Source organism: Taudactylus pleione, unplaced genomic scaffold (assembly GCF_031769625.1).
Source record: "Taudactylus pleione unplaced genomic scaffold, aTauple2 ptg001270l, whole genome shotgun sequence".
Classification (NCBI taxonomy): Eukaryota; Metazoa; Chordata; class Amphibia; order Anura; family Myobatrachidae; genus Taudactylus; species Taudactylus pleione.
The window spans coordinates 232,505-250,000 of record NW_028285670.1 but is presented as its reverse complement, the minus strand read 5'-3'; the positions used below and the strand labels follow the sequence as shown (position 1 = coordinate 250,000).

Genomic DNA, 17,496 nt, shown 5'->3' with positions numbered 1-17,496 from the left:
TGCTGTAGGTAATTTTATACTGCCATAACATTCTTTTCTATTACATTTTACATTTAATTTTTTCAACTTATCAATGAATTTACTTGAGTTAAGAAGTAATAGAGGTCTTAAGTTAATGGTTTTGGGCACCTACAGCCAAACCACACTGGACATGCCCAATCTCGTCTGATCTTGGAAGCTATGCAGTGTTGGGCCTGGTTAGTACTTGAATGGGAGACCACCTGGGAATACCAGGTGCTGTAGGTAATTTTATACTGCCATAACATTCTTTTCCATTACATTTTACATTTCATTTTTCAACTTATCATTGAATTTACTTGAGTTAAGAAGTAAAAGAGGTCTAAAGTTAATGTTTTTGAGCACCTACAGCCAAACCATACTGGACATGCCCAATCTCGTCTGATCTTGGAAGCTATGCAGTGGTGGGCCAGGTTAGTACTTGGATTGGAGACCACCTAGGAATCCCAGGTGCTGTAGGTAATTTTATACTGCCATAACAGTCTTTTCTACTACATTTTACATTTAATTTTTTCAACTTATCAATGAATTTACTTGAGTTAAGAAGTAATAGAGGTCTAAAGTTAATGCTTTTGAGCACCTACAGCCAAACCACACTGGACATGCCCAATCTCGTCTGATCTTGGAAGCTATGCAGTGTTGGGCCTGGTTAGTACTTGGAGGGGAGACCACCTGGGAATACCAGGTGCTGTAGGTAATTTTATATAGCCATTACATTCTTTTCTATTACATTTTACATTACATTTTTTCAACTTATCAATGAATTTTCTTGAGTTAAGAAGTAAAAGAGGTCTAAAGTTAATGTTTTTGAGCACCTACAGTCAAACCACACTGGACATGCCCAATCTCGTCTGATCTTGGAAGCTATGCAGTGTTGGGCCTGGTTAGTACTTGGATGGGAAACCACCTGGGAATACCAGGTGCTGTAGGTAATTTTATACTGCCATAACAGTCTTTTCTATTACATTTTACATTTAATTTTTTCAACTTATCAATGAATTTACTTGAGTTAAGAAGTAATAGAGGTCTAAAGTTAATGCTTTTGAGCACCTACAGCCAAACCACACTGGACATGCCCAATCTCGTTTGATCTTAGAAGCTATGCAGTGTTGGGCCTGGTTAGTACTTGGATGGGAGACCACCTGGGAATACCAGGTGCTGTAGGTAATTTTATACTGCCATAACATTCTTTTCTATTACATTTTACATTTAATTTTTTCAACTTATCAATGAATTTACTTGAGTTAAGAAGTAATAGAGGTCTTAAGTTAATGGGTTTGGGCACCTACAGCCAAACCACACTGGACATGCCCAATCTCGTCTGATCTTGGAAGCTATGCAGTGTTGGGCCTGGTTAGTACTTGGATGGGAGACCACCTGGGAATACCAGGAACTGTAGGTAATTTTATACTGCCAAAACTTTCTTTTCTATTACATTTTACATTTCATTTTTCAACTTATCAATGAATTTACTTGAGTTAAGAAGTAATAGAGGTCTAAAATTAATGTTTTTGAGCACCTACAGCCAAACCACACTGGACATGCCCAATATCGTCTGATATTGGAAGCTATGCAGTGTTGGGCCTGGTTAGTACTTGAATGGGAGACCACCTGGGAATACCAGGTGCTGTAGGTAATTTTATACTGCCATAACATTCTTTTCCATTACATTTTACATTTCATTTTTCAACTTATCATTGAATTTACTTGAGTTAAGAAGTAAAAGAGGTCTAAAGTTAATGTTTTTGAGCACCTACAGCCAAACCACACTGGACATGCCCAATCTCATCTGATCTTGGAAGCTATGCAGTGGTGGGCCAGGTTAGTACTTGGATTGGAGACCACCTAGGAATCCCAGGTGCTGTAGGTAATTTTACACTGCCATAACAGTCTTTTCTTCTACATTTTACATTTAATTTTTTCAACTTATCAATGAATTTACTTGAGTTAAGAAGTAATAGAGGTCTAAAGTTAATGCTTTTGAGCACCTACAGCCAAACCACACTGGACATGCCCAATCTCGTCTGATCTTGGAAGCTATGCAGTGTTGGGCCTGGTTAGTACTTGGAGGGGAGACCACCTGGGAATACCAGGTGCTGTAGGTAATTTTATATAGCCATTACATTCTTTTCTATTACATTTTACATTTAATTTTTTCAACTTATCAATGAATTTACTTGAGTTAAGAAGTAATAGAGGTCTAAAATTAATGTTTTTGAGCACGTACAGCCAAACCACACTGGACATGCCCAATATCATCTGATCTTGGAAGCTATGCAGTGTTGGGCCTGGTTAGTACTTGAATGGGAGACCACCTAGGAATCCCAGGTGCTGTAGGTAATTTTATACTGCCATAACAGTCTATTCTACTACATTTTACATTTAATTTTTTCAACTTATCAAGGAATTTACTTGAGTTAAGAAGTAATAGAGGTCTAAAGTTAATGCTTTTGAGCACCTACAGCCAAACCACACTGGACATGCCCAATCTCGTCTGATCTTGGAAGCTATGCAGTGTTGGGCCTGGTTAGTACTTGGACGGGAGACCACCTGGGAATACCAGGTGCTGTAGGTAATTTTATATAGCCATAACATTATTTTCTATTACATTTTACATTACATTTTTTCAACTTATCAATGAATTTACTTGAGTTAAGAAGTAATAGAGGTCTAAAATTAATGTTTTTGAGCACGTACAGCCAAACCACACTGGACATGCCCAATATCATCTGATCTTGGAAGCTATGCAGTGTTGGGCCTGGTTAGTACTTGAATGGGAGACCACCTAGGAATCCCAGGTGCTGTAGGTAATTTTATACTGCCATAACAGTCTATTCTACTACATTTTACATTTAATTTTTTCAACTTATCAATGAATTTACTTGAGTTAAGAAGTAATAGAGGTCTAAAGTTAATGCTTTTGAGCACCTACAGCCAAACCACACTGGACATGCCCAATCTCGTCTGATCTTGGAAGCTATGCAGTGTTGGGCCTGGTTAGTACTTGGACGGGAGACCACCTGGGAATACCAGGTGCTGTAGGTAATTTTATATAGCCATAACATTATTTTCTATTACATTTTACATTACATTTTTTCAACTTATCAATGAATTTACTTGAGTTAAGAAGTAAAAGAGGTCTAAAGTTAATGTTTTTGAGCACCTACAGTCAAACCACACTGGACATGCCCAATCTCGTCTGATCTTGGAAGCTATGCAGTGTTGGGCCTGGTTAGTACTTGGATGGGAGACCACCTGGGAATACCAGGTGCTGTAGGTAATTTTATACTGCCATAACTTTCTTTTCTATTACATTTTACATTTAATTTTTTCAACTTATCAATGAATTTACTTGAGTTAAGAAGTAATAGAGGTCTAAATTTAATGCTTTTGAGCACCTACAGCCAAACCACACTGGACATGCCCAATCTCGTCTGATCTTGTAAGCTTTGCTGTGTTGGGCCTGGTTTGTACTTGGATGGGAGACCACCTGAGAATACCAGTTGCTGTAGGAAATTTTATACAGCCAAAACATTCTTTTCTATTACATTTTACATTTAATTTTTTCAACTTATCAATGAATTTACTTGAGTTAAGAAGTAAAAGAGGTCTAAAGTTAATGTTTTTGAGCACCTACTGCCAAACCACACTGGACATGCCCAATCTTGATTGATCTTGGAAGCTATGCAGTGTTGGGCCTGATTAGTACTTGGATGGGAGACCTCCTGGGAATACCAGGTGCTGTAGGTAATTTTATACTGCCATAACATTCTTTTCTATTACATTTTACATTTAATTTTTTCAACTTATCAATGAATTTACTTGAGTTAAGAAGTAATAGAGGTCTAAAGTTAATGGTTTTGGGCAACTACAGCCAAACCACACTGGACATGCCCAATCTCGTCTGATCTTGGAAGCTATGCAGTGTTGGGCCTGGTTAGTACTTGGATGGGAGACCACCTGGGAATACCAGGAGCTGTAGGCAATTTTATACTGCCAAAACATTCTTTTCTATTACATTTTACATTTAATTTTTTCAACTTATCAATGAATTTACTTGAGTTAAGAAGTAATAGAGGTCTAAATTTATTGGTTTGGGGCACCTACAGCCAAAGCACACTGGACATGCCCAATATCGTCTGATCTTGGAAGCTATGCAGTGTTGGGCCTGGTTAGTACTTGGGTGGGAGACCACCTAGGAATCCCAGGTGCTGTAGGTAATTTTATACTGCCATAACAGTCTTTTCTATTACATTTTACAATTAATTTTTTCAACTTATTAATGAATTTACTTGAGTTAAGAAGTATTAGAGGTCTAAAGTTAATGCTTTTGAGCACCTACAGCCAAACCACACTGGACATGCCCAATCTCGTTTGATCTTGGAAGCTATGCAGTGTTGGACCTGGTTAGTACTTGGACGGGAGACCACCTGGGAATGCCAGGTGCTGTATGTACTTTTATACTGCCATAACATTCTTTTCTTTTACATTTTACATTTCATTTTTCAACTAATCATTGAATTTACTTGAGTTAAGAAGTAAAAGAGGTCTAAAGTTAATGTTTTTGAGCACCTACAGCCAAACCACACTGGACATGCCCAATCTCGACTGAATTTGGAAGCTATGCAGTGTTGGGCCTGGTTAGTACTTGGATGGGAGACCACCTGGGAAAACCAGGTGCTGTAGGTAATTTTATACTGCCATAACATTCTTTTCTATTACATTTTACATTTAATTTTTTCAACTTATCAATGAATTTACTTGAGTTAAGAAGTAATAGAGGTCTAAAGTTAATGCTTTTGAGCACCTACAGCCAAACCACACAGGACATGCCCAATCTCGTCTGAACTTGGAAGCTATGCAGTGTTGGGCCTGGTTAGTACTTGGATGGGAGACCACCTGGGAATACCAGGTGCTGTAGGTAATTTTATACTGCCATAACATTCTTTTCTATTACATTTTACATTTAATTTTTTCAACTTATCAATGAATTTACTTGAGTTAAGAAGTAATAGAGGTCTTAAGTTAATGGTTTTGGGCACCTACAGCCAAACCACACTGGACATGCCCAATCTCGTCTGATCTTGGAAGCTATGCAGTGTTGGGCCTGGTTAGTACTTGAATGGGAGACCACCTGGGAATACCAGGTGCTGTAGGTAATTTTATACTGCCATAACATTCTTTTCCATTACATTTTACATTTCATTTTTCAACTTATCATTGAATTTACTTGAGTTAAGAAGTAAAAGAGGTCTAAAGTTAATGTTTTTGAGCACCTACAGCCAAACCATACTGGACATGCCCAATCTCGTCTGATCTTGGAAGCTATGCAGTGGTGGGCCAGGTTAGTACTTGGATTGGAGACCACCTAGGAATCCCAGGTGCTGTAGGTAATTTTATACTGCCATAACAGTCTTTTCTACTACATTTTACATTTAATTTTTTCAACTTATCAATGAATTTACTTGAGTTAAGAAGTAATAGAGGTCTAAAGTTAATGCTTTTGAGCACCTACAGCCAAACCACACTGGACATGCCCAATCTCGTCTGATCTTGGAAGCTATGCAGTGTTGGGCCTGGTTAGTACTTGGAGGGGAGACCACCTGGGAATACCAGGTGCTGTAGGTAATTTTATATAGCCATTACATTCTTTTCTATTACATTTTACATTACATTTTTTCAACTTATCAATGAATTTTCTTGAGTTAAGAAGTAAAAGAGGTCTAAAGTTAATGTTTTTGAGCACCTACAGTCAAACCACACTGGACATGCCCAATCTCGTCTGATCTTGGAAGCTATGCAGTGTTGGGCCTGGTTAGTACTTGGATGGGAAACCACCTGGGAATACCAGGTGCTGTAGGTAATTTTATACTGCCATAACAGTCTTTTCTATTACATTTTACATTTAATTTTTTCAACTTATCAATGAATTTACTTGAGTTAAGAAGTAATAGAGGTCTAAAGTTAATGCTTTTGAGCACCTACAGCCAAACCACACTGGACATGCCCAATCTCGTTTGATCTTAGAAGCTATGCAGTGTTGGGCCTGGTTAGTACTTGGATGGGAGACCACCTGGGAATACCAGGTGCTGTAGGTAATTTTATACTGCCATAACATTCTTTTCTATTACATTTTACATTTAATTTTTTCAACTTATCAATGAATTTACTTGAGTTAAGAAGTAATAGAGGTCTTAAGTTAATGGGTTTGGGCACCTACAGCCAAACCACACTGGACATGCCCAATCTCGTCTGATCTTGGAAGCTATGCAGTGTTGGGCCTGGTTAGTACTTGGATGGGAGACCACCTGGGAATACCAGGAACTGTAGGTAATTTTATACTGCCAAAACTTTCTTTTCTATTACATTTTACATTTCATTTTTCAACTTATCAATGAATTTACTTGAGTTAAGAAGTAATAGAGGTCTAAAATTAATGTTTTTGAGCACCTACAGCCAAACCACACTGGACATGCCCAATATCGTCTGATATTGGAAGCTATGCAGTGTTGGGCCTGGTTAGTACTTGAATGGGAGATCACCTGGGAATACCAGGTGCTGTAGGTAATTTTATACTGCCATAACATTCTTTTCCATTACATTTTACATTTCATTTTTCAACTTATCATTGAATTTACTTGAGTTAAGAAGTAAAAGAGGTCTAAAGTTAATGTTTTTGAGCACCTACAGCCAAACCACACTGGACATGCCCAATCTCGTCTGATCTTGGAAGCTATGCAGTGGTGGGCCAGGTTAGTACTTGGATTGGAGACCACCTAGGAATCCCAGGTGCTGTAGGTAATTTTACACTGCCATAACAGTCTTTTCTTCTACATTTTACATTTAATTTTTTCAACTTATCAATGAATTTACTTGAGTTAAGAAGTAATAGAGGTCTAAAGTTAATGCTTTTGAGCACCTACAGCCAAACCACACTGGACATGCCCAATCTCGTCTGATCTTGGAAGCTATGCAGTGTTGGGCCTGGTTAGTACTTGGAGGGGAGACCACCTGGGAATACCAGGTGCTGTAGGTAATTTTATATAGCCATTACATTCTTTTCTATTACATTTTACATTTAATTTTTTCAACTTATCAATGAATTTACTTGAGTTAAGAAGTAATAGAGGTCTAAAATTAATGTTTTTGAGCACGTACAGCCAAACCACACTGGACATGCCCAATATCATCTGATCTTGGAAGCTATGCAGTGTTGGGCCTGGTTAGTACTTGAATGGGAGACCACCTAGGAATCCCAGGTGCTGTAGGTAATTTTATACTGCCATAACAGTCTATTCTACTACATTTTACATTTAATTTTTTCAACTTATCAATGAATTTACTTGAGTTAAGAAGTAATAGAGGTCTAAAGTTAATGCTTTTGAGCACCTACAGCAAAACCACACTGGACATGCCCAATCTCGTCTGATCTTGGAAGCTATGCAGTGTTGGGCCTGGTTAGTACTTGGACGGGAGACCACCTGGGAATACCAGGTGCTGTAGGTAATTTTATATAGCCATAACATTATTTTCTATTACATTTTACATTACATTTTTTCAACTTATCAATGAATTTACTTGAGTTAAGAAGTAAAAGAGGTCTAAAGTTAATGTTTTTGAGCACCTACAGTCAAACCACACTGGACATGCCCAATCTCGTCTGATCTTGGAAGCTATGCAGTGTTGGGCCTGGTTAGTACTTGGATGGGAGACCACCTGGGAATACCAGGTGCTGTAGGTAATTTTATACTGCCATAACTTTCTTTTCTATTACATTTTACATTTAATTTTTTCAACTTATCAATGAATTTACTTGAGTTAAGAAGTAATAGAGGTCTAAATTTAATGCTTTTGAGCACCTACAGCCAAACCACACTGGACATGCCCAATCTCGTCTGATCTTGTAAGCTTTGCTGTGTTGGGTCTGGTTTGTACTTGGATGGGAGACCACCTGAGAATACCAGTTGCTGTAGGAAATTTTATACAGCCAAAACATTCTTTTCTATTACATTTTACATTTAATTTTTTCAACTTATCAATGAATTTACTTGAGTTAAGAAGTAAAAGAGGTCTAAAGTTAATGTTTTTGAGCATCTACTGCCAAACCACACTGGACATGCCCAATCTTGATTGATCTTGGAAGCTATGCAGTGTTGGGCCTGGTTAGTACTTGGATGGGAGACCACCTGGGAATACCAGGAGCTGTAGGCAATTTTATACTGCCAAAACATTCTTTTCTATTACATTTTACATTTAATTTTTTCAACTTATCAATGAATTTACTTGAGTTAAGAAGTAATAGAGGTCTAAAATTATTGGTTTGGGGTACCTACAGCCAAAGCACACTGGACATGCCCAATATCGTCTCATCTTGGAAGCTATGCAGTGTTGGGCCTGGTTAGTACTTGGATGGGAGACCACCTAGGAATCCCAGGTGCTGTAGGTAATTTTATACTGCCATAACAGTCTTTTCTATTACATTTTACAATTAATTTTTTCAACTTATTAATGAATTTACTTGAGTTAAGAAGTATTAGAGGTCTAAAGTTAATGCTTTTGAGCACCTACAGCCAAACCACACTGGACATGCCCAATCTCGTCTGATCTTGGAAGCTATGCAGTGTTGGACCTGGTTAGTACTTGGACGGGAGACCACCTGGGAATGCCAGGTGCTGTAGGTACTTTTATACTGCCATAACATTCTTTTCTATTACATTTTACATTTCATTTTTCAACTAATCATTGAATTTACTTGAGTTAAGAAGTAAAAGAGGTCTAAAGTTAATATTTTTGAGCACCTACAGCCAAACCACACTGGACATGCCCAATCTCGACTGAACTTGGAAGCTATGCAGTGTTGGGCCTGGTTAGTACTTGGATGGGAGACCACCTGGGAAAACCAGGTGCTGTAGGTAATTTTATACTGCCATAACATTCTTTTCTATTACATTTTACATTTAATTTTTTCAACTTATCAATGAATTTACTTGAGTTAAGAAGTAATAGAGGTCTAAAGTTAATGTTTTTGAGCACCTACAGCCAAACCACACAGGACATGCCCAATCTCGTCTGAACTTGGAAGCTATGCAGTGTTGGGCCTGGTTAGTACTTGGATGGGAGACCACCTGGGAATACCAGGTGCTGTAGGTAATTTTATACTGCCATAACATTCTTTTCTATTACATTTTACATTTAATTTTTTCAACTTATCAATGAATTTACTTGAGTTAAGAAGTAATAGAGGTCTTAAGTTAATGGTTTTGGGCACCTACAGCCAAACCACACTGGACATGCCCAATCTCGTCTGATCTTGGAAGCTATGCAGTGTTGGGCCTGGTTAGAACTTGAATGGGAGACCACCTGGGAATACCAGGTGCTGTAGGTAATTTTATACTGCCATAACATTCTTTTCCATTACATTTTACATTTCATTTTTCAACTTATCATTGAATTTACTTGAGTTAAGAAGTAAAAGAGGTCTAAAGTTAATGTTTTTGAGCACCTACAGCCAAACCACACTGGACATGCCCAATCTCGTCTGATCTTGGAAGCTATGCAGTGGTGGGCCAGGTTAGTACTTGGATTGGAGACCACCTAGGAATCCCAGGTGCTGTAGGTAATTTTATACTGCCATAACAGTCTTTTCTACTACATTTTACATTTAATTTTTTCAACTTATCAATGAATTTACTTGAGTTAAGAAGTAATAGAGGTCTAAAGTTAATGCTTTTGAGCACCTACAGCCAAACCACACTGGACATGCCCAATCTCGTCTGATCTTGGAAGCTATGCAGTGTTGGGCCTGGTTAGTACTTGGAGGGGAGACCACCTGGGAATACCAGGTGCTGTAGGTAATTTTATATAGCCATTACATTCTTTTCTATTACATTTTACATTACATTTTTTCAACTTATCAATGAATTTTCTTGAGTTAAGAAGTAAAAGAGGTCTAAAGTTAATGTTTTTGAGCACCTACAGTCAAACCACACTGGACATGCCCAATCTCGTCTGATCTTGGAAGCTATGCAGTGTTGGGCCTGGTTAGTACTTGGATGGGAAACCACCTGGGAATACCAGGTGCTGTAGGTAATTTTATACTGCCATAACAGTCTTTTCTATTACATTTTACATTTAATTTTTTCAACTTATCAATGAATTTACTTGAGTTAAGAAGTAATAGAGGTCTAAAGTTAATGCTTTTGAGCACCTACAGCCAAACCACACTGGACATGCCCAATCTCGTTTGATCTTAGAAGCTATGCAGTGTTGGGCCTGGTTAGTACTTGGATGGGAGACCACCTGGGAATACCAGGTGCTGTAGGTAATTTTATACTGCCATAACATTCTTTTCTATTACATTTTACATTTAATTTTTTCAACTTATCAATGAATTTACTTGAGTTAAGAAGTAATAGAGGTCTTAAGTTAATGGGTTTGGGCACCTACAGCCAAACCACACTGGACATGCCCAATCTCGTCTGATCTTGGAAGCTATGCAGTGTTGGGCCTGGTTAGTACTTGGATGGGAGACCACCTGGGAATACCAGGAACTGTAGGTAATTTTATACTGCCAAAACTTTCTTTTCTATTACATTTTACATTTCATTTTTCAACTTATCAATGAATTTACTTGAGTTAAGAAGTAATAGAGGTCTAAAATTAATGTTTTTGAGCACCTACAGCCAAACCACATTGGACATGCCCAATATCGTCTGATATTGGAAGCTATGCAGTGTTGGGCCTGGTTAGTACTTGAATGGGAGACCACCTGGGAATACCAGGTGCTGTAGGTAATTTTATACTGCCATAACATTCTTTTCCATTACATTTTACATTTCATTTTTCAACTTATCATTGAATTTACTTGAGTTAAGAAGTAAAAGAGGTCTAAAGTTAATGTTTTTGAGCACCTACAGCCAAACCACACTGGACATGCCCAATCTCGTCTGATCTTGGAAGCTATGCAGTGGTGGGCCAGGTTAGTACTTGGATTGGAGACCACCTAGGAATCCCAGGTGCTGTAGGTAATTTTACACTGCCATAACAGTCTTTTCTTCTACATTTTACATTTAATTTTTTCAACTTATCAATGAATTTACTTGAGTTAAGAAGTAATAGAGGTCTAAAGTTAATGCTTTTGAGCACCTACAGCCAAACCACACTGGACATGCCCAATCTCGTCTGATCTTGGAAGCTATGCAGTGTTGGGCCTGGTTAGTACTTGGAGGGGAGACCACCTGGGAATACCAGGTGCTGTAGGTAATTTTATATAGCCATTACATTCTTTTCTATTACATTTTACATTTAATTTTTTCAACTTATCAATGAATTTACTTGAGTTAAGAAGTAATAGAGGTCTAAAATTAATGTTTTTGAGCACGTACAGCCAAACCACACTGGACATGCCCAATATCATCTGATCTTGGAAGCTATGCAGTGTTGGGCCTGGTTAGTACTTGAATGGGAGACCACCTAGGAATCCCAGGTGCTGTAGGTAATTTTATACTGCCATAACAGTCTATTCTACTACATTTTACATTTAATTTTTTCAACTTATCAATGAATTTACTTGAGTTAAGAAGTAATAGAGGTCTAAAGTTAATGCTTTTGAGCACCTACAGCAAAACCACACTGGACATGCCCAATCTCGTCTGATCTTGGAAGCTATGAAGTGTTGGGCCTGGTTAGTACTTGGACGGGAGACCACCTGGGAATACCAGGTGCTGTAGGTAATTTTATATAGCCATAACATTATTTTCTATTACATTTTACATTACATTTTTTCAACTTATCAACTAATTTACTTGAGTTAAGAAGTAAAAGAGGTCTAAAGTTAATGTTTTTGAGCACCTACAGTCAAACCACACTGGACATGCCCAATCTCGTCTGATCTTGGAAGCTATGCAGTGTTGGGCCTGGTTAGTACTTGGATGGGAGACCACCTGGGAATACCAGGTGCTGTAGGTAATTTTATACTGCCATAACTTTCTTTTCTATTACATTTTACATTTAATTTTTTCAACTTATCAATGAATTTACTTGAGTTAAGAAGTAATAGAGGTCTAAATTTAATGCTTTTGAGCACCTACAGCCAAACCACACTGGACATGCCCAATCTCGTCTGATCTTGTAAGCTTTGCTGTGTTGGGCCTGGTTTGTACTTGGATGGGAGACCACCTGAGAATACCAGTTGCTGTAGGAAATTTTATACAGCCAAAACATTCTTTTCTATTACATTTTACATTTAATTTTTTCAACTTATCAATGAATTTACTTGAGTTAAGAAGTAAAAGAGGTCTAAAGTTAATGTTTTTGAGCATCTACTGCCAAACCACACTGGACATGCCCAATCTTGATTGATCTTGGAAGCTATGCAGTGTTGGGCCTGATTAGTACTTGGATGGGAGACCTGGGAATACCAGGTGCTGTAGGTAATTTTATACTGCCATAACATTCTTTTCTATTACATTTTACATTTAATTTTTTCAACTTATCAATGAATTTACTTGAGTTAAGAAGTAATAGAGGTCTAAAGTTAATGGTTTTGGGCAACTACAGCCAAACCACACTGGACATGCCCAATCTCGTCTGATCTTGGAAGCTATGCAGTGTTGGGCCTGGTTAGTACTTGGATGGGAGACCACCTGGGAATACCAGGAGCTGTAGGCAATTTTATACTGCCAAAACATTCTTTTCTATTACATTTTACATTTAATTTTTTCAACTTATCAATGAATTTACTTGAGTTAAGAAGTAATAGAGGTCTAAAATTATTTGTTTGGGACACCTACAGCCAAAGCACACTGGACATGCCCAATATCGTCTGATCTTGGAAGCTATGCAGTGTTGGGCCTGGTTAGTACTTGGATGGGAGACCACCTAGGAATCCCAGGTGCTGTAGGTAATTTTATACTGCCATAACAGTCTTTTCTATTACATTTTACAATTAATTTTTTCAACTTATTAATGAATTTACTTGAGTTAAGAAGTATTAGAGGTCTAAAGTTAATGCTTTTGAGCACCTACAGCCAAACCACACTGGACATGCCCAATCTCGTTTGATCTTGGAAGCTATGCAGTGTTGGACCTGGTTAGTACTTGGACGGGAGACCACCTGGGAATGCCAGGTGCTGTAGGTACTTTTATACTGCCATAACATTCTTTTCTATTACATTTTACATTTCATTTTTCAACTAATCTTTGAATTTACTTGAGTTAAGAAGTAAAAGAGGTCTAAAGTTAATGTTTTTGAGCACCTACAGCCAAACCACACTGGACATGCCCAATCTCGACTGAACTTGGAAGCTATGCAGTGTTGGGCCTGGTTAGTACTTGGATGGGAGACCACCTGGGAAAACCAGGTGCTGTAGGTAATTTTATACTGCCATAACATTCTTTTCTATTACATTTTACATTTAATTTTTTCAACTTATCAATGAATTTACTTGAGTTAAGAAGTAATAGAGGTCTAAAGTTAATGTTTTTGAGCACCTACAGCCAAACCACACAGGACATGCCCAATCTCGTCTGAACTTGGAAGCTATGCAGTGTTGGGCCTGGTTAGTACTTGGATGGGAGACCACCTGGGAATACCAGGTGCTGTAGGTAATTTTATACTGCCATAACATTCTTTTCTATTACATTTTACATTTAATTTTTTCAACTTATCAATGAATTTACTTGAGTTAAGAAGTAATAGAGGTCTTAAGTTAATGGTATTGGGCACCTACAGCCAAACCACACTGGACATGCCCAATCTCGTCTGATCTTGGAAGCTATGCAGTGTTGGGCCTGGTTAGTACTTGAATGGGAGACCACCTGGGAATACCAGGTGCTGTAGGTAATTTTATACTGCCATAACAGTCTTTTCTACTACATTTTACATTTAATTTTTTCAACTTATCAATGAATTTACTTGAGTTAAGAAGTAATAGAGGTCTAAAGTTAATGCTTTTGAGCACCTACAGCCAAACCACACTGGACATGCCCAATCTCGTCTGATCTTGGAAGCTATGCAGTGTTGGGCCTGGTTAGTACTTGGAGGGGAGACCACCTGGGAATACCAGGTGCTGTAGGTAATTTTATATAGCCATTACATTCTTTTCTATTACATTTTACATTACATTTTTTCAACTTATCAATGAATTTTCTTGAGTTAAGAAGTAAAAGAGGTCTAAAGTTAATGTTTTTGAGCACCTACAGTCAAACCACACTGGACATGCCCAATCTCGTCTGATCTTGGAAGCTATGCAGTGTTGGGCCTGGTTAGTACTTGGATGGGAAACCACCTGGGAATACCAGGTGCTGTAGGTAATTTTATACTGCCATAACAGTCTTTTCTATTACATTTTACATTTAATTTTTTCAAATTATCAATGAATTTACTTGAGTTAAGAAGTAATAGAGGTCTAAAGTTAATGCTTTTGAGCACCTACAGCCAAACCACACTGGACATGCCCAATCTCATTTGATCTTAGAAGCTATGCAGTGTTGGGCCTGGTTAGTACTTGGATGGGAGACCACCTGGGAATACCAGGAGCTGTAGGTAATTTTATACTGCCAAAACTTTCTTTTCTATTACATTTTACATTTCATTTTTCAACTTATCATTGAATTTACTTGAGTTAAGAAGTAAAAGAGGTCTAAAGTTAATGTTTTTGAGCACCTACAGCCAAACCACACTGGACATGCCCAATCTCGTCTGATCTTGGAAGCTATGCAGTGTTGGGCCTGGTTAGTACTTGATTGGGAGACCACCTAGGAATCCCAGTTGCTGTAGTTAAATTTATACTGCCATAACAGTCTATTCTATTACATTTTACATTTGATTTTTTCAACTTATCAATGAATTTACTTGAGTTAAGAAGTAATAGAGGTCAAAAGTTAATACTTTTGAGCACCTACAGCCAAACCACACTGGACATGCCCAATCTCGTCTGATCTTGGAAGCTATGCAGTGTTGGGCCTGGTTAGTACTTGGTTGGGAGACCACCTAGGAATCCCATTTGCTGTAGTTAAATTTATACTGCCAAAACATTCTTTTCTATTACATTTTACATTTAATTTTTTCAACTTATCAATGAATTTACTTGAGTTAAGAAGTAATAGAGGTCTAAAATTATTGGTTTGGGGCACCTACAGCCAAAGCACACTGGACATGCCCAATATCGTCTGATCTTGGAAGCTATGCAGTGTTGGGCCTGGTTAGTACTTGGATGGGAGACCACCTAGGAATCCCAGGTGCTGTAGGTAATTTTATACTGCCATAACAGTCTTTTCTATTACATTTTACAATTAATTTTTTCAACTTATTAATGAATTTACTTGAGTTAAGAAGTATTAGAGGTCTAAAGTTAATGCTTTTGAGCACCTACAGCCAAACCACACTGGACATGCCCAATCTCGTTTGATCTTGGAAGCTATGCAGTGTTGGACCTGGTTAGTACTTGGACGGGAGACCACCTGGGAATGCCAGGTGCTGTAGGTACTTTTATACTGCCATAACATTCTTTTCTATTACATTTTACATTTCATTTTTCAACTAATCATTGAATTTACTTGAGTTAAGAAGTAAAAGAGGTCTAAAGTTAATGTTTTTGAGCACCTACAGCCAAACCACACTGGACATGCCCAATCTCGACTGAACTTGGAAGCTATGCAGTGTTGGGCCTGGTTAGTACTTGGATGGGAGACCACCTAGGAATCCCAGGTGCTGTAGGTAATTTTATACTGCCATAACAGTCTTTTCTATTACATTTTACAATTAATTTTTTCAACTTATCAATGAATTTACTTGAGTTAAGAAGTAATAGAGGTCTTAAGTTAATGGGTTTGGGTACCTACAGCCAAACCACACTGGACATGCCCAATCTCGTCTGATCTTGGAAGCTATGCAGTGTTGGGCCTGGTTAGTACTTGGATGGGAGACCACCTGGGAATACCAGGAACTGTAGGTAATTTTATACTGCCAAAACTTTCTTTTCTATTACATTTTACATTTCATTTTTCAACTTATCAATGAATTTACTTGAGTTAAGAAGTAATAGAGGTCTAAAATTAATGTTTTTGAGCACCTACAGCCAAACCACATTGGACATGCCCAATATCGTCTGATATTGGAAGCTATGCAGTGTTGGGCCTGGTTAGTACTTGAATGGGAGACCACCTGGGAATACCAGGTGCTGTAGGTAATTTTATACTGCCATAACATTCTTTTCCATTACATTTTACATTTCATTTTTCAACTTATCATTGAATTTACTTGAGTTAAGAAGTAAAAGAGGTCTAAAGTTAATGTTTTTGAGCACCTACAGCCAAACCACACTGGACATGCCCAATCTCGTCTGATCTTGGAAGCTATGCAGTGGTGGGCCAGGTTAGTACTTGGATTGGAGACCACCTAGGAATCCCAGGTGCTGTAGGTAATTTTACACTGCCATAACAGTCTTTTCTTCTACATTTTACATTTAATTTTTTCAACTTATCAATGAATTTACTTGAGTTAAGAAGTAATAGAGGTCTAAAGTTAATGCTTTTGAGCACCTACAGCCAAACCACACTGGACATGCCCAATCTCGTCTGATCTTGGAAGCTATGCAGTGTTGGGCCTGGTTAGTACTTGGAGGGGAGACCACCTGGGAATACCAGGTGCTGTAGGTAATTTTATATAGCCATTACATTCTTTTCTATTACATTTTACATTTAATTTTTTCAACTTATCAATGAATTTACTTGAGTTAAGAAGTAATAGAGGTCTAAAATTAATGTTTTTGAGCACGTACAGCCAAACCACACTGGACATGCCCAATATCATCTGATCTTGGAAGCTAGAGTGTTTGGAGCCTGGTTAGTACTTGAATGGGAGACCACCTAGAATCCCAGGTGCTGTAGGTAGATTTTATACTGCCATAACAGTCTATTCTACTACATTTTACATTTATTTTTTCAACTTATCAATGAATTTACTTGAGTTAAGAAGTAATAGAGGTCTAAAGTTAATGCTTTTGAGCACCTACAGCAAAACCACACTGGACATTGCCCAATCTCGTCTGATCTTGGAAGCTATGCAGTGTTGGGCCTGGTTAGTACTTGGACGGGAGACCACCTGGGAATACCAGGTGCTGTAGGTAATTTTATATAGCCATAACATTATTTTCTATTACATTTTACATTACATTTTTTCAACTTATCAACTAATTTACTTGAGTTAAGAAGTAAAAGAGGTCTAAAGTTAATGTTTTTGAGCACCTACAGTCAAACCACACTGGACATGCCCAATCTCGTCTGATCTTGGAAGCTATGCAGTGTTGGGCCTGGTTAGTACTTGGATGGGAGACCACCTGGGAATACCAGGTGCTGTAGGTAATTTTATACTGCCATAACTTTCTTTTCTATTACATTTTACATTTAATTTTTTCAACTTATCAATGAATTTACTTGAGTTAAGAAGTAATAGAGGTCTAAATTTAATGCTTTTGA

At 37.9% G+C, this 17,496-nt stretch overlaps 7 non-coding genes and 67 pseudogenes across 7 annotated transcripts; all 74 read left to right on the top strand.

Annotated features, from left to right (window-relative positions):
- LOC148444425 (5S ribosomal RNA) overlaps positions 1 to 11 on the top strand; it is a 119-nt pseudogene extending 108 nt beyond the window's left edge.
- A 116-nt stretch (positions 12 to 127) lies between these two features.
- LOC148444424 (5S ribosomal RNA) lies at positions 128 to 246 on the top strand. Its single transcript, XR_015875587.1, has one exon. It is a non-coding gene; the product is annotated as a 5S ribosomal RNA (ribosomal RNA).
- Positions 247 to 361: 115 nt separating this feature from the next.
- LOC148444423 (5S ribosomal RNA) lies at positions 362 to 480 on the top strand (annotated as a pseudogene).
- Positions 481 to 596: 116 nt separating this feature from the next.
- LOC148444422 (5S ribosomal RNA) lies at positions 597 to 715 on the top strand (annotated as a pseudogene).
- Positions 716 to 831: 116 nt separating this feature from the next.
- Positions 832 to 950, top strand: LOC148444421 (5S ribosomal RNA; annotated as a pseudogene).
- Positions 951 to 1,066: 116 nt separating this feature from the next.
- LOC148444420 (5S ribosomal RNA) lies at positions 1,067 to 1,185 on the top strand (annotated as a pseudogene).
- Positions 1,186 to 1,301: 116 nt separating this feature from the next.
- On the top strand, positions 1,302 to 1,420 carry LOC148444419 (5S ribosomal RNA; annotated as a pseudogene).
- A 115-nt stretch (positions 1,421 to 1,535) lies between these two features.
- Positions 1,536 to 1,654, top strand: LOC148444418 (5S ribosomal RNA; annotated as a pseudogene).
- Positions 1,655 to 1,769: 115 nt separating this feature from the next.
- LOC148444417 (5S ribosomal RNA) lies at positions 1,770 to 1,888 on the top strand (annotated as a pseudogene).
- Positions 1,889 to 2,004: 116 nt separating this feature from the next.
- LOC148444416 (5S ribosomal RNA) lies at positions 2,005 to 2,123 on the top strand (annotated as a pseudogene).
- Positions 2,124 to 2,239: 116 nt separating this feature from the next.
- Positions 2,240 to 2,358, top strand: LOC148444415 (5S ribosomal RNA; annotated as a pseudogene).
- A 116-nt stretch (positions 2,359 to 2,474) lies between these two features.
- On the top strand, positions 2,475 to 2,593 carry LOC148444414 (5S ribosomal RNA; annotated as a pseudogene).
- A 116-nt stretch (positions 2,594 to 2,709) lies between these two features.
- LOC148444413 (5S ribosomal RNA) lies at positions 2,710 to 2,828 on the top strand (annotated as a pseudogene).
- A 116-nt stretch (positions 2,829 to 2,944) lies between these two features.
- On the top strand, positions 2,945 to 3,063 carry LOC148444412 (5S ribosomal RNA; annotated as a pseudogene).
- Positions 3,064 to 3,179: 116 nt separating this feature from the next.
- Positions 3,180 to 3,298, top strand: LOC148444411 (5S ribosomal RNA). Its single transcript, XR_015875516.1, has one exon. It is a non-coding gene; the product is annotated as a 5S ribosomal RNA (ribosomal RNA).
- A 116-nt stretch (positions 3,299 to 3,414) lies between these two features.
- On the top strand, positions 3,415 to 3,533 carry LOC148444410 (5S ribosomal RNA; annotated as a pseudogene).
- Positions 3,534 to 3,649: 116 nt separating this feature from the next.
- On the top strand, positions 3,650 to 3,768 carry LOC148444409 (5S ribosomal RNA; annotated as a pseudogene).
- A 116-nt stretch (positions 3,769 to 3,884) lies between these two features.
- LOC148444408 (5S ribosomal RNA) lies at positions 3,885 to 4,003 on the top strand (annotated as a pseudogene).
- Positions 4,004 to 4,119: 116 nt separating this feature from the next.
- LOC148444407 (5S ribosomal RNA) lies at positions 4,120 to 4,238 on the top strand (annotated as a pseudogene).
- A 116-nt stretch (positions 4,239 to 4,354) lies between these two features.
- On the top strand, positions 4,355 to 4,473 carry LOC148444406 (5S ribosomal RNA; annotated as a pseudogene).
- A 115-nt stretch (positions 4,474 to 4,588) lies between these two features.
- LOC148444405 (5S ribosomal RNA) lies at positions 4,589 to 4,707 on the top strand (annotated as a pseudogene).
- Positions 4,708 to 4,823: 116 nt separating this feature from the next.
- Positions 4,824 to 4,942, top strand: LOC148444404 (5S ribosomal RNA; annotated as a pseudogene).
- Positions 4,943 to 5,058: 116 nt separating this feature from the next.
- Positions 5,059 to 5,177, top strand: LOC148444403 (5S ribosomal RNA). Its single transcript, XR_015875586.1, has one exon. It is a non-coding gene; the product is annotated as a 5S ribosomal RNA (ribosomal RNA).
- A 115-nt stretch (positions 5,178 to 5,292) lies between these two features.
- On the top strand, positions 5,293 to 5,411 carry LOC148444402 (5S ribosomal RNA; annotated as a pseudogene).
- Positions 5,412 to 5,527: 116 nt separating this feature from the next.
- LOC148444401 (5S ribosomal RNA) lies at positions 5,528 to 5,646 on the top strand (annotated as a pseudogene).
- Positions 5,647 to 5,762: 116 nt separating this feature from the next.
- On the top strand, positions 5,763 to 5,881 carry LOC148444400 (5S ribosomal RNA; annotated as a pseudogene).
- Positions 5,882 to 5,997: 116 nt separating this feature from the next.
- On the top strand, positions 5,998 to 6,116 carry LOC148444399 (5S ribosomal RNA; annotated as a pseudogene).
- A 116-nt stretch (positions 6,117 to 6,232) lies between these two features.
- Positions 6,233 to 6,351, top strand: LOC148444398 (5S ribosomal RNA; annotated as a pseudogene).
- A 115-nt stretch (positions 6,352 to 6,466) lies between these two features.
- LOC148444397 (5S ribosomal RNA) lies at positions 6,467 to 6,585 on the top strand (annotated as a pseudogene).
- Positions 6,586 to 6,700: 115 nt separating this feature from the next.
- On the top strand, positions 6,701 to 6,819 carry LOC148444396 (5S ribosomal RNA; annotated as a pseudogene).
- A 116-nt stretch (positions 6,820 to 6,935) lies between these two features.
- On the top strand, positions 6,936 to 7,054 carry LOC148444395 (5S ribosomal RNA; annotated as a pseudogene).
- Positions 7,055 to 7,170: 116 nt separating this feature from the next.
- LOC148444394 (5S ribosomal RNA) lies at positions 7,171 to 7,289 on the top strand (annotated as a pseudogene).
- A 116-nt stretch (positions 7,290 to 7,405) lies between these two features.
- LOC148444393 (5S ribosomal RNA) lies at positions 7,406 to 7,524 on the top strand (annotated as a pseudogene).
- Positions 7,525 to 7,640: 116 nt separating this feature from the next.
- Positions 7,641 to 7,759, top strand: LOC148444392 (5S ribosomal RNA). The gene has a single exon (XR_015875515.1). It is a non-coding gene; the product is annotated as a 5S ribosomal RNA (ribosomal RNA).
- A 116-nt stretch (positions 7,760 to 7,875) lies between these two features.
- On the top strand, positions 7,876 to 7,994 carry LOC148444391 (5S ribosomal RNA; annotated as a pseudogene).
- Positions 7,995 to 8,110: 116 nt separating this feature from the next.
- Positions 8,111 to 8,229, top strand: LOC148444390 (5S ribosomal RNA; annotated as a pseudogene).
- A 116-nt stretch (positions 8,230 to 8,345) lies between these two features.
- Positions 8,346 to 8,464, top strand: LOC148444389 (5S ribosomal RNA; annotated as a pseudogene).
- A 116-nt stretch (positions 8,465 to 8,580) lies between these two features.
- LOC148444388 (5S ribosomal RNA) lies at positions 8,581 to 8,699 on the top strand (annotated as a pseudogene).
- A 115-nt stretch (positions 8,700 to 8,814) lies between these two features.
- LOC148444387 (5S ribosomal RNA) lies at positions 8,815 to 8,933 on the top strand (annotated as a pseudogene).
- Positions 8,934 to 9,049: 116 nt separating this feature from the next.
- LOC148444386 (5S ribosomal RNA) lies at positions 9,050 to 9,168 on the top strand (annotated as a pseudogene).
- Positions 9,169 to 9,284: 116 nt separating this feature from the next.
- Positions 9,285 to 9,403, top strand: LOC148444385 (5S ribosomal RNA; annotated as a pseudogene).
- A 115-nt stretch (positions 9,404 to 9,518) lies between these two features.
- Positions 9,519 to 9,637, top strand: LOC148444384 (5S ribosomal RNA; annotated as a pseudogene).
- Positions 9,638 to 9,753: 116 nt separating this feature from the next.
- On the top strand, positions 9,754 to 9,872 carry LOC148444383 (5S ribosomal RNA; annotated as a pseudogene).
- A 116-nt stretch (positions 9,873 to 9,988) lies between these two features.
- On the top strand, positions 9,989 to 10,107 carry LOC148444382 (5S ribosomal RNA; annotated as a pseudogene).
- A 116-nt stretch (positions 10,108 to 10,223) lies between these two features.
- Positions 10,224 to 10,342, top strand: LOC148444381 (5S ribosomal RNA; annotated as a pseudogene).
- A 116-nt stretch (positions 10,343 to 10,458) lies between these two features.
- LOC148444380 (5S ribosomal RNA) lies at positions 10,459 to 10,577 on the top strand (annotated as a pseudogene).
- Positions 10,578 to 10,692: 115 nt separating this feature from the next.
- On the top strand, positions 10,693 to 10,811 carry LOC148444379 (5S ribosomal RNA; annotated as a pseudogene).
- A 115-nt stretch (positions 10,812 to 10,926) lies between these two features.
- On the top strand, positions 10,927 to 11,045 carry LOC148444378 (5S ribosomal RNA; annotated as a pseudogene).
- Positions 11,046 to 11,161: 116 nt separating this feature from the next.
- On the top strand, positions 11,162 to 11,280 carry LOC148444377 (5S ribosomal RNA; annotated as a pseudogene).
- A 116-nt stretch (positions 11,281 to 11,396) lies between these two features.
- LOC148444376 (5S ribosomal RNA) lies at positions 11,397 to 11,515 on the top strand (annotated as a pseudogene).
- Positions 11,516 to 11,631: 116 nt separating this feature from the next.
- On the top strand, positions 11,632 to 11,750 carry LOC148444375 (5S ribosomal RNA; annotated as a pseudogene).
- Positions 11,751 to 11,866: 116 nt separating this feature from the next.
- Positions 11,867 to 11,985, top strand: LOC148444374 (5S ribosomal RNA). The gene has a single exon (XR_015875513.1). It is a non-coding gene; the product is annotated as a 5S ribosomal RNA (ribosomal RNA).
- A 116-nt stretch (positions 11,986 to 12,101) lies between these two features.
- LOC148444373 (5S ribosomal RNA) lies at positions 12,102 to 12,220 on the top strand (annotated as a pseudogene).
- A 116-nt stretch (positions 12,221 to 12,336) lies between these two features.
- Positions 12,337 to 12,452, top strand: LOC148444372 (5S ribosomal RNA; annotated as a pseudogene).
- Positions 12,453 to 12,568: 116 nt separating this feature from the next.
- Positions 12,569 to 12,687, top strand: LOC148444371 (5S ribosomal RNA; annotated as a pseudogene).
- A 116-nt stretch (positions 12,688 to 12,803) lies between these two features.
- LOC148444370 (5S ribosomal RNA) lies at positions 12,804 to 12,922 on the top strand (annotated as a pseudogene).
- A 116-nt stretch (positions 12,923 to 13,038) lies between these two features.
- Positions 13,039 to 13,157, top strand: LOC148444369 (5S ribosomal RNA; annotated as a pseudogene).
- A 115-nt stretch (positions 13,158 to 13,272) lies between these two features.
- Positions 13,273 to 13,391, top strand: LOC148444368 (5S ribosomal RNA; annotated as a pseudogene).
- Positions 13,392 to 13,507: 116 nt separating this feature from the next.
- On the top strand, positions 13,508 to 13,626 carry LOC148444367 (5S ribosomal RNA; annotated as a pseudogene).
- Positions 13,627 to 13,742: 116 nt separating this feature from the next.
- On the top strand, positions 13,743 to 13,861 carry LOC148444366 (5S ribosomal RNA). The gene has a single exon (XR_015875585.1). It is a non-coding gene; the product is annotated as a 5S ribosomal RNA (ribosomal RNA).
- A 116-nt stretch (positions 13,862 to 13,977) lies between these two features.
- Positions 13,978 to 14,096, top strand: LOC148444365 (5S ribosomal RNA; annotated as a pseudogene).
- A 116-nt stretch (positions 14,097 to 14,212) lies between these two features.
- On the top strand, positions 14,213 to 14,331 carry LOC148444364 (5S ribosomal RNA; annotated as a pseudogene).
- Positions 14,332 to 14,447: 116 nt separating this feature from the next.
- LOC148444363 (5S ribosomal RNA) lies at positions 14,448 to 14,566 on the top strand (annotated as a pseudogene).
- A 115-nt stretch (positions 14,567 to 14,681) lies between these two features.
- Positions 14,682 to 14,800, top strand: LOC148444362 (5S ribosomal RNA; annotated as a pseudogene).
- Positions 14,801 to 14,916: 116 nt separating this feature from the next.
- Positions 14,917 to 15,035, top strand: LOC148444361 (5S ribosomal RNA; annotated as a pseudogene).
- Positions 15,036 to 15,151: 116 nt separating this feature from the next.
- On the top strand, positions 15,152 to 15,270 carry LOC148444360 (5S ribosomal RNA; annotated as a pseudogene).
- Positions 15,271 to 15,386: 116 nt separating this feature from the next.
- Positions 15,387 to 15,505, top strand: LOC148444359 (5S ribosomal RNA; annotated as a pseudogene).
- Positions 15,506 to 15,620: 115 nt separating this feature from the next.
- On the top strand, positions 15,621 to 15,739 carry LOC148444358 (5S ribosomal RNA; annotated as a pseudogene).
- Positions 15,740 to 15,855: 116 nt separating this feature from the next.
- Positions 15,856 to 15,974, top strand: LOC148444357 (5S ribosomal RNA; annotated as a pseudogene).
- A 115-nt stretch (positions 15,975 to 16,089) lies between these two features.
- Positions 16,090 to 16,208, top strand: LOC148444356 (5S ribosomal RNA; annotated as a pseudogene).
- Positions 16,209 to 16,323: 115 nt separating this feature from the next.
- Positions 16,324 to 16,442, top strand: LOC148444355 (5S ribosomal RNA; annotated as a pseudogene).
- A 116-nt stretch (positions 16,443 to 16,558) lies between these two features.
- On the top strand, positions 16,559 to 16,677 carry LOC148444354 (5S ribosomal RNA; annotated as a pseudogene).
- Positions 16,678 to 17,027: 350 nt separating this feature from the next.
- Positions 17,028 to 17,147, top strand: LOC148444353 (5S ribosomal RNA; annotated as a pseudogene).
- Positions 17,148 to 17,263: 116 nt separating this feature from the next.
- LOC148444352 (5S ribosomal RNA) lies at positions 17,264 to 17,382 on the top strand. The gene has a single exon (XR_015875512.1). It is a non-coding gene; the product is annotated as a 5S ribosomal RNA (ribosomal RNA).
- Positions 17,383 to 17,496: the final 114 nt, after the last annotated feature.